The sequence below is a fragment of the Pelodiscus sinensis genome, chromosome 10 (genome assembly GCF_049634645.1).
Source record: "Pelodiscus sinensis isolate JC-2024 chromosome 10, ASM4963464v1, whole genome shotgun sequence".
In the NCBI taxonomy this organism is placed as follows: domain Eukaryota; kingdom Metazoa; phylum Chordata; order Testudines; family Trionychidae; genus Pelodiscus; species Pelodiscus sinensis.
In genome coordinates, this window is record NC_134720.1 from 16,419,558 (window position 1) to 16,431,015 (window position 11,458).

Sequence of the window (11,458 nt, forward strand, 5' to 3'; positions counted from 1 at the left end):
GGGAGGGGTTGAAGTGAAGCTTCCTGGAGGGAGTTTGGTTTCAGGAAAGGGCTGGGTCCAGGGGGTTTGGAGTATGGGAGGGGGCTCAGGCATTTGAGGTGTGGGAGGGGGTGAGGGATGTGGATTCCATGCAGTGCTAACTTCAAGCAGCTCTCAGAAATACCTGATTCTAGAACCAGCCAGGCAGCTCCTCCTGCTGCCTATGCCTGAAGGCACTGCTTCCACAATTCCCATTGGCCAGGAACCACAACCAATGAGAGCTCTGGAGTCAGCACTGAGGGTGACAACTATGGACTGAGGCAGAGCATGGAGCCCCTGCAGCCACCGTGAACCTAGAAGCTGGGTGGACATGCTGGCTGCTTCTTGGAGCTGTGCGCATCCAGCCATTCAGATACTATTCTGATGAAAGTCATGGAAGCTCGTAAGTAGAAATCTGCTACCCCTTCAGAATATTCTGAGCATTGTGCACATGTAGTTTTAAGATGCACAGTTTTATTTGGCGCCAAATAAAAGCAAACAGAAAATTATAGGGTCAGTTGACTGGTTTTCAGTGCAAAATATGCTGTCGTGATGAATTTGGCCCACCTCTTTCCCAGAAAATAAATACAAATTCTGCAAAGCTCCATAACTTTTGCCACTTTCAAAATTTTGCTGTTCAAACTGTTGCTGTTAAATGAACTTCTGCAAACTCTAAAATCAATTATGGTTCATCAGTTTCTCGGATCCTTTATGTAAATCTGTGCACTCCACACATGAGCTCAATCTATTTATAACCGAGTGCTGCTGCTTTTGTGCTTGAATTATAAAATTAGGTAACTGAGAGCAATTAGCTAACAAATTAGCCAAAGGCTTTTTACCTCTAGAGCTATGAATTAGATTTTCTCTTCAATAGAACAAGTGAAAATCATTTTGGTCTGTAAATGATATGGAAGAAAATAATTTTGGTGATCTTCTGGCAGGTCACTTAGAAACATTTATGATGTCCTCAGATGATGAGTTGAGACTAATTGGCAGGCTTTGCTCAAAAGGGCTCAGGGTGAAGAAGCTGATCAAATGCTATCAGCTCACTCTCCAGAGAGCTGTATTCTTAGTGCTAATCTTTTCACTGGTATTAAATACATTAACATGGTTTTCAGCAGATTTTTGGGGTCAAATGTAACTCCATTGACATGAATGCCTGAAACAATACCAACCTCTGATTTGGGAATCCACAAACTCACTGTTTTGTGGGTGGGATCCAATTTGCATTGAGGCTGGTGGGCATCTTAATAGTGTTTGTCCTACATCAAAGTCAAATGCTGCGCACATCTCCAATGCTCAGTTTCAACTTGGTCATCAGCAGTTCAGGGCAGAGAATTTTCATCCCAGAGTTAACAATAAAGTAGGTAGTAGGGATGTTAAATATAGTTTAATCAACTAACTGACTAGTCGATGAATTTTCCATCGACTAGTTGATTAGTTGATAAGCAGGGGAGCCACAGCAGGGTTAGCTCCCAGTCCTGACAGCTAACCCCGCTGTGACTCTGCCTTTAAATGTATTAAAAGCCAGCTGGCTCTTAATACATTTGAAAGGCTGAAGTGCAACAGGGGGAACCCAGCATTGGCTCGCGCCAGGTCTCCTCTGCTGAACTTCTGATTTTTAAATGTATTAAGAGCCTGCAGGCACTTAATACATTTAAAAGGCTGGTGCGCAACAGGGGCAGAGAGGACCCAGCGCAAGCTGGGCCAACTGATTCCCAGCTCAGCTGATTCCTGGGTCAGCTGATTCCCGGCCCCCCCTGCTGCGCTTCAGTCTTTTAAATGTATTAAGGGTGGGCAGGCTCTTAATATATTTAAAAGACAGAGTCTGGGACTGGGCACAAGCCAGGAATCAGGTGATTCCCAACTCATGCCCAGTCCCCGCTACACCCCTAACTCCTGTGGAGCCAGTGCTGGGAGGAACCAGCTTTTAAGCTGGCTCTCCCCAGCACCGGCTCCTGCTCCCTCCCCCCGTCCCCGGTTGCTTCTAGAGGTGAAGCAACTGGTCAAGAAACTAGTTGACTAGTTGTTTACATCCCTAGTAGGTACTGGAAGAAGAAATGATGCCAAGTTGATCTCTCAGAAGGGTATAATTCAGTGTTGAGCAAGTATTTTTAGGTGGGCTTAGCACTGAGGTCGTGACATAGGGTCATGCATTATTTTCTACGTAGAAATCTTTTCACTTTTTTCTGTTTGTTTTAATCCTTCTGACTTGTGCTATGTTGTCTGGATACAGTCTCTAACAAACTTTATAATCAATTCTTCTCCTTTCTTGCAACCAACCATGGTTGTCACTCCAAATGGAGTTTTATTTTACATCTACAATTTTTTCCAGGGCTCTGAGTCCATAATGTTGCTGCCACAGATGGCAAGCATAGTCTTATAAACCGAAGAAAGAAATTGCCATAATAAAAAAGCCAAGAAAGAAGAGCAGTGCTTTGAAATATTAATTTATTAAAATATTTTGAACTGCCATCTGGAAAGGTGTAAAGAGGCTTTTCTCTTTCAGTCTGAAGACAATGGCAAATCAGGGTGAAAGAACATTGTTTTCATTCATGTTTGTTGATGATTCATTCTTTTCCCCCATCATCTTAGAATATGATTGAGAATTCTTTGCTATCTTATTCCCCAGAGCTATGTGGGGGTTGACTTTAAATTCTACTATGTGACATAAAGCAACGCTGAAGAAATGGCACCCTTAATTTAAAAGCACCCTGGAGAGTCCTGATCTTCCTGTCCTAATAAATGTACCTGTTCATTGCAGCAGCTAGGCTGTGAATGATATACGTATTTCCACATGAGCCTAGATACCGTGTACATCTCTAATTCCTAGTGATTTCTTACTAATTTAAGGTTAAGTATGTGCATTAGTGCCTTGCTGAATCAGGACCTGTTTGCATAATAGAATTGGGAACAAATGTATGGTACCTTCTAGTAGGGGAAAATATAAGATGTCTTAGAGTGAATTAAAATATTTATCCAGATGTTCTATGGTTTCCAAAGAGCTATTACAATTGTAGGAAAAAAATAACTTACTGAAAATGCCTAACATATCATTGCCTGTTGAAACCAGCTTTTTCTCTTTTCCCAAGAGAGAAGTATCTAGCACTGAAACTGTTACTAAGAGACAGTGAGCCACATTCTGATTATGTCAGGACAATTCTACGAGCCAGAGGATTCTATCTCTGGAGCCCTGCAAATCTGCAGATATCTGCTTTATATCCACAAGTATCCACATCCACGGATGTGGATGCAGATGTCAGAGGCTCATTTTTGTGAATATGGATGCAGATACAAATTTTATATCTAGAATCCAGTAAATTTGTGAATATCCACTTTATATCAATGAATATACGCATCCGCTGAGCTGGATGTGGATAACTGTGGTTCATTTTTATGGATACAGATGTGGATATAGATACAAATGTTGTATCCGGGCATGGCTCTCTCTCATTCCCTGGAAAACAATGCAAATTGCTCTGTCACCGCAGAGTAACTAAGATCAGAATCTGACTTCCTGTTATTGTGTAAGGCTGTGTCTTTTTCTAGAAGTGATCTAAATTAAAGTTCTTTCCTAACTATACTGCTGATACAATCTTCACCTTGAAAAATAAGTGATGTTGCAATTTCCTTCTACAAATGGTCTGAGAGATAACCCCAGATCCAAACAATCCCTAACTCTAAATATTGTGGCTCTGTCTTGCTTCCAGAGTTTTATTAACTTTTAATGACTTTACAAGTATTTTATTCACTGTGCGGTTTCCAGAGGATCTTGCTTGATTAAGGCAAAGGACTAGTAGTCAGGAGATCAATTTTCAGTTTCTAGCTCTGACACATATTTCCTGTGTACTTACTCTCTTTTTTTCCTTCTATTAAAAACTGAATAACACTTTTTGGCTATCTTGGCTTTTGTGATTGCAAGCTTTTTTGGGGGAGAAGCGGGGGGAAGGTGGCTCTTGCAAACCATAGTGGGTAGCGTTGGACATAAAGGGGCTCTGATCTTAGTTGGATCTACTGATATAAATAACTAATAATAATCATACAACTGAAAGTGAAAACAGAATTCATTCCTTATCATTTGAGTATTTCATTTTTAAAAATAATAAATAAAAATTAAATCATGTTCATAATCTATAGTGCCTCTAACCTTCTCTGTGCCTGGGCACCTCTTCCTGGAACAGTTATTTTTATTAGCCCTTTATGGCTGCTTAAATTGTCTTGTATTGTTCAATAAACCCCACAAAAGTACTTTTTCTGTGGTTACTCAGAGAAACCATTCCATTATGTGACAGCCCTACAAACTCCATTTTAACCACATAATTTCCCTTCACTCTGCAGCATCCGGTTACTTCTGCCTACCCACTATCTGAAGAGGTAAATCAGCATTAAAATATTATTCTTCCTGGTCTCACTGAGGCCAGCTCCCACTGAAGCAAATTGGAAAACACCAACTGACTTCCTCGTGAGCCAGATTGGGTCTGTTAAGTATTGTTAGGAAAGGCACACTAACAGAATAGAATTTATTAAATATAGGGCCTGATCTGGAATGGTGGTATAATGCCTTTGTCTCAGAAGAGTGTTTGCCCTGGAACCTGCTGTATCTAATCACCAGCGGGTTATACAGATTCAAATAAACACAAACTTACTTTCAAATTTAACAGACATATATATATATATATATATATTGTAAAACACAACAGGTAAAACGCTACAGTCAATAGCCATGAATCAATACTGAACAACTCCAATCCCTCTCTCTCTGATATAACAGGAGATAGCAAAGATAACCGTAGTGGAATACTGTCTTCAGTCAGAGGTCCAATGGAACAGGAACAGGCGCTCAGGACTTTCTACCCTGTGGCTATAGACAGCTGTATGGGAGGAACTCTGAGGTGTCCGTAGGCATATAAGTCTCTGCGATGTTAGAGCAGGTGAGTTGGCAAGGTAAACAAACAGTTCTGTCTTTTTGCTCAATCCCCACCTTCGCGAAAACAAAGCTGCTCGGTGATCATGAAGCTAATCCGGTACTGCAGAGGGCCTTCGCCACAGCAAACAGGCCTCACTTTGTGTGGTTGAGGTCCAATGATGTGGGGCTCAGGTAGCTATGGACTCACTGTGATGGGCAGTTGCCACAACGGTGGGTCCAAGCACCCTGGTGGTGGCAGTGGGATGAAGTCTATCTGTAACTTGAGATGGTCCCGGCCTTCGCCACGGCTCCCAGGTTCAGCAAGCAACTCTCCTCCATGGTGTGATGAAGAACTACCAACATAATCCTCTCAGGAATTAGTGTATTTATGAGTTCAAAGGCAGGAAAACAGCTAGAGTCCCGTGTGTAGAAAAGTAGAATGACGTGTGCAAAGACTACATGCCTTGTGCAGATTTCCGTGCCACGTGCACATAATTGGTGCCATGTGCACAACCACAGTGCTGTGTCAAAAGGCATTTTGGCAGCAAAGTCTTTGTCACTCATGACGGGTTCCATTTTGAATTCCCACTCAAAACCCTGACTCAATTTTTTATTTTACCAACTATGTCTTAACAGTATAAAGGACTTATTGGATCTTCTACATATTCAGAGCAGGATGCTTTGAATTGGCTGCTCTTCATATTTCTGAACTCTGAAATCCTTTCTGAACTTTTTCTTGCCAGACCCTGGTTCCCTGAATTCACTTTAAGGAGGGATGTTGCTATGGTTTGGATAACTTGCCTAGGACTTGGGAAACCTGGCAACAAGTCCTTCTTCTGCTACAGACTTTGTGACCTTGGACAACCAATTGCCTCTCTGTGCCTTGGTGTCTCCTCTGTAAAATGATGATAATACACTGCTGTACCTCTCTGGGGTATTGTGAGGATGAATACATTAAACATTGTGAATGGCTTGGATGCTATGATGGTGGATACAGTATATGTGCTAAAGAGGCTTTTTTCTTAACTAAGTTCAGTATATGTTTTCTTGAATTCACTAATAATCTAATGAGAGTGGGCCAGCATCTCATCCAGTGTTAGCCAGCATCACTTTGTTGATTTTAATGAGCATTTGGTCTGCTAAGCTTTACACATACCTCTGTAATTGGTATACAAAAGAGGGGACTACAGCTCCTATGAATCCCATCCCTATTGTATGTTCCCTTGCTCCTGAGTCAGCAGGGACTCTGTTCCCCATTGCATTTCCTCTTCCCTTGGCCAGGTAAGGGGAAAGGTCCTGAACCAGAATGTGGCTGGCATGGGTGCCATTTATGGGGGCTACGGGGGTGGTAGAAACCACTCCCAAATCTGAATATCTGCACTCATACTTGAGGTCTGCTTAAAGCTGCATGCCCTGACTCCAAAGGCAGCTCTTAACTACAACAGAGTTTGAGCTGCTTGCAGCTTTGCCTTTTGGAGCTGAGAGTTTGTTATAAAAGGAGAGAGGGAGGTGATTAAGAATAACAAAAGACTAGTCATTCTAGTAATTAAGGAATCATTAAATCATCGTGAAAACATTGCCAGGCACATAAAAGATAGGGGAGAAAAAGAGTAGCAATGAGTGTTGTGCTGCTGGGATTTGAATTTGGACCAGAACTTTTAAGCGTGTGTCTAGACTGCACCATAACTTGAAATAAGATACACAATTTGCATTTTATTTCAATGCTATTTTGAAATAGCTTATTTTGTCATTTGGTACTGTCTACACAGTGCCAAGTTTCAAAATTAGGTGATATTCCAAAACGTCTCTTGTTCCTTGTAGAATGAGGTTTACCGAGATATTGGAATAGTGAGCCTGAAATAATGGGCTTGCTGTGAAGACATGGCATAGCTATTTCGGGATACTCCGGTACCCCGAAATAGTATTGCAGGATTGATATATCTCTAAATGTTTTTTAAAAAGGGGTAAATAATGAAGTGGCAAAATTTGCAGATACTATAAAATTACTCAAAATAGTTAAATAAAAAGCTGACTGAAAAGAATTACAAAGGGATCTCATAAAACTGCATGATTGGGCAACACAAGGCGAATGGAATTCAGTGTTGAGAAATGCAAAGTAATGCACATGGAAAAATATAACCCCAACTATACACACAAAAATAATGGGATCTAAAATAGCTGTTACCATTCAAGAAAGAGATCTTGGAATCATTTGGATAGTTCCCTGAAAACATCTTCTCAATATGAAGTGGCAGTCTAAAAACTAAAAACCTAACCAAATATTGGGAATCATTAGGAAAGGAATAGATAATAGGACAGAAAATATCATAGTACCTCTATATAAAGTGATGGTATGCCCAAATCTTGAATACTGTATGCAGATTTGGTCACCCCATCTTCAAAAAGATATACTGGATTTGAAATAACTACAGAAAGGGCAACAGAAATAATTAGGGGATGATGAACAGCTTTCATATGAAGAAATATTAAAAGATTAGGACTTTTCAGCTTGGAAATGAAATGACTAACGGCTGGGGGATATGTTAGAGGTGTAGAAAATCATGAATGGTATGGAACAATAGAATAAGGAAACGTTATTTATTCCTTTACTAACATAACACAAGAATTAAATTCAATTTACAGACAGCAGATTTAAAACAAATTATTTCTTCATAGTCAACCTGTGGAACTCTTTGCCAGAAGATGGTGGAAAGGCCCAAACTATAACAGGGTTCCATTAAGCACAAAATACTTAAGGGGGGACATGATAGCGGTTTTCAAATATCTAAAAGGGTGTCACAAGGAGGAAGGCGAAAATTTGTTCCTCTTGGTTTCTGAGGACAGGACAAGGAGTAATGGGCTTAAAGTGCAGCAGGGGAGGTTTAGATTGGACATTAGGAAAAAATTCCTAACTGTCAGGGTGGTCAAATATTGGAATAAATTGCCAAGGGAGGTGGTGGAATCTCCCTCTCTGGAGATATTTAAGAACAGGTTAGATAGACATCTGTCAGGCATGGTGTCCCTCTCGAGGTCCCTTCCAGTCCTATTATTCTATGATTCTATGATTCTATGAAAATAAGTTCAAGGAGGATAGGTCCATCAATAGCTACTAGCCAAAACGGGAACAGTGTCCCTACCTTTCTGTTGCCAGAAGCTGGGAATGGGAGACAGGAGATGGGTCATTTGATGAATGCTTCTTCTGTTGATGCCTTCTGAAGCACCTATCATTGGCCACAGTTGGAAGACAGGATACTGGGCTAGATGGACCACTGGTCTGACCAGTTTGGCCATTCTGATATTACATAGATTGGGTGACCATATTTTACACAGCAAAAATTGGAACACATGAGCTGACAAAGGTGTCGGTAGGGCAGTGAGTAAGGGGGTGGAGTGCAGGGTCTCGATGGAGGCAATGAGTGAGTGGGCTGAGGGTGTGGGGTGTTGGCAGGGTGGTGAGTGAGCGGGCTGGGGTTGCAAGGTCTCAACAGGGTGGAGAGTGCATGGGCTGTGGGAGGGCTACTTGCTTTTGTGCCACTTTCAGGCATTGCCTCCCAATGCTCCCATTGGGCAGATTCCAGGCACTGCTGCTTTTCTTCCCCTGTCTGGGGCAACAGCCTCACAGGGGCACGCTTCTGGCCAATGGGAGCAAAGGGGAAAGCCTCCAGGAAACGTGGCCCTGCCAGGCTGTTCCCAGGGCTGGCCTTACCATGAGGAGAATTGAGGCAGCTGCCTCAGGTGCCAGACTGCGGGAGGGCGGGGGTGCTACTAGAACCCAGAGTGTAGAAAATTGTGTCTGCTGCTGGTGCATATGTATTCTCTCTGCAGTGCCATGAGAGGAGTAGACCAGGAAGAAGACAGAATTGAGACCTTTCAAAGTTTTGGCCCAAGCGAGGATGCATGGGGGCATCATTTGAGCTCCCTGCCTCAGGTGCCAGAATGTTGTGGGCCGACCCTGGCTGTTCCCCCCAGCCAGGAGAATGGAAACAGCTGTGCACGGAGCCATTTCTGGCTTTACTTCTTCCCCACAAGCCAGATCTGGTGGGGAGCCTCGAGGTCCTCCCCACCCCCGAAATATTGGAATTTCCAAGACATTGCAGTGCTTTATGGGACAACAGGATAAAGTATTTTAAATTGGGACTGTCACACAAAATCCAGGATGTATTGTTGGTGTATACATAGAGCTGAAATGTATCTGACCCCTGCTGTAACCCACTTGACTTGACACCACTCCCTTTCAGAGCTGAGACAGAGCCCAGGAGTCCTGACAGTCTCTCTCTGTCTCTCTGTCTCTCTCTCTCTCTGCAGTTAGTAAGAAAGTAAAATTTTATATATTAAAATTTTAAAGCTAATCAGTGTCCCTTAAGTGACTTTCTATAAGATGTCAGAACCAGTGTTCCCGCTAAGATTTTCCATCCTCGGGTGGGTTGAATTTTCTTTGGGGAGGGTTGAAATTTCTTAGGTGCAACACCAAGATTGACGTAGTGAGTGGATGTGCACCCACCAGTACAAACAAAAACCACACAGATAAATATATATATTAAATAGTCCATCTCTTAAAAGAAGAGATAATTAACAAGGAGCAATGATTATTTAATATGAAATCAAATAAAAAGAAAATTAACATTACCCTTGGCTGAAGAAGTGGGTTGTATCCATGAAAGCTAATGATACTATTTATATATTTTGTTAGTCTACGGTGCTACAGGACCGTTGTTGTTTTTTTAAGGTTGGTTTTTTTTTTTTTAGACTAACACGGCTACTCCTCTGAGACCTTGGCGTACATGTATCATCCTTTCTAACAGACAGATGCATGTTTCAAAGATCTTGCAAATAAGGTTTCATCCTACAAAACAGCTAGCATCACACCTAGTATTTGCTACTCCTGACTCAGCAAAGCCAGCACTCTACCAGATATCAAAGATCTGGCCTTAATGCAATACAGTTTGCCACGTATTAATTAGTAACACCGGATTTTTTTAAAAATCATTAAGATCAGATATCTGCAACACTCGAAAAAATTCTGTTAAGAGAATCTTTCTCTTACCTTAAGATGAGCAATCATTTTGATGGGGGGGGCCACTCCAAGAATTTGGTAAGTGATTGAGGGCTACCCACTTCCATTATGTTAATGGAGGTGGTGTGCTGGTCTGGGATGGAGGCTGGGTGCAGAAGGGAGATTGGGGTGCGGGATCTGGGAGGGAGTTTGGGTGAAGTAGGAGATCATGATCTGGGGTAATGGACTGGGGTGAGGAGGGGATTCAGGGGCCAGGAGGCGGTTGTGACTGGAGCAGGAGTGCAGGAGGGGGTGAAGGGATTTAGGCTGTGATCAGGGATAGAGGATTGGGGTGCAAGGTCTGAGAGGGGGTTGTGAGCTGAGGAGGGATGTAGGAAGGGATGCAGTGTCTGGGAGGGTGTATCGGGGCTGGAGCAGGGGTGCAGAGTGTTTGGGTTACATGGGATGGGAGGGCAGAGGAGGGACAAAGGTTTGGGGGAGGAAGGGAGGAGCTGGGGTGCCAGAGATAGACTCTGTCTGGGAGACGTTACCTGGCTTTCAGCCTAGCAGGTTCCTTAGCCAGGGTCCCTGCCTTCCAGCCCCTGTACGTGCTCAGGGGAGCTGCAAGAGCCATGTTGATTACCTGATGATTACCTATTCTGTTCATTCCTTCTGGAGCACTTGCTTTGGCCACTGTTTGGAAGACAGGATACTGGGCTTGGTGGGACTTTGGCTTGACCCAGTAGGGTTGTTATGTTTTTGCTTTTCCAGAGACTGGAAATGTAGAGGACAGTCCAGAACCAGGTTTGAAGTGTCCTGACTTTCAGCTGGACTGCCTCAGAGACCCCGACATTGGGGTCATTTTGCACTGAAACTATTTAATCTTCTATACCTAGGGTATTTGTATCATTTCCCCTTCTGCCATCTCTAGTAAAAACCTTTCCCTTCTCCATGTTTTGAATGGCTATTGGGAACCACTAGGGGTAGCACCTACATGGCCTAACAGCTTACATCCTAGACATGGTATCCCAGGGCCTTGGGGTACAAAGTAAACCCAACAATTACACCATTTTTGGTCAAGCCAATGAACAAAGTATGAGATCCTTGTGCAGAAGCTCCCTCCTCTCCCGTCCACTCTTCTTAGGAGCTCAGCACATTAAGGCTACGTCTAGACTACGTGGAAGTTTCAAAAGAGGATTTCACTTTTGAAAGCGAGTAGAGCTTTCAAAAGTGAAAGTAGTCAGGATGCATTTTTTCAGCAATCCTCCCCCCCCCCCCGCCTTTTTTTTTGAAAAGCTGCTCTTCCTCAAAAAATGAGGTTTACGCAACTTTTCAAAAAAGGGAGGGGTTGCCAAAAAAACCGTGTCACGACTACTTTCACTTTCAAAAGCTTTGCTTTCAAAAGTGAGATTGGAAGAAGATATTCCCATGGAATTTGCATATCCTCTTTCAAAACTTCAGCATAGTCTAGACGAGCCCTAGATGATAGTGGGCTGAGTGCTATTTCAACAGTGTGCTGTAAATTATAAACATTATAAATT

At 42.6% G+C, this 11,458-nt stretch overlaps 1 long non-coding RNA gene across 1 annotated transcript; it reads left to right on the forward strand.

Annotated features, from left to right (window-relative positions):
• Positions 1-23: 23 nt before the first annotated feature.
• Positions 24-10,150, forward strand: LOC142830754 (uncharacterized). Its single transcript, XR_012906211.1, has 3 exons — positions 24-421; positions 4,790-4,949; positions 5,668-10,150. It is a non-coding gene; the product is annotated as an uncharacterized LOC142830754 (long non-coding RNA).
• Positions 10,151-11,458: the final 1,308 nt, after the last annotated feature.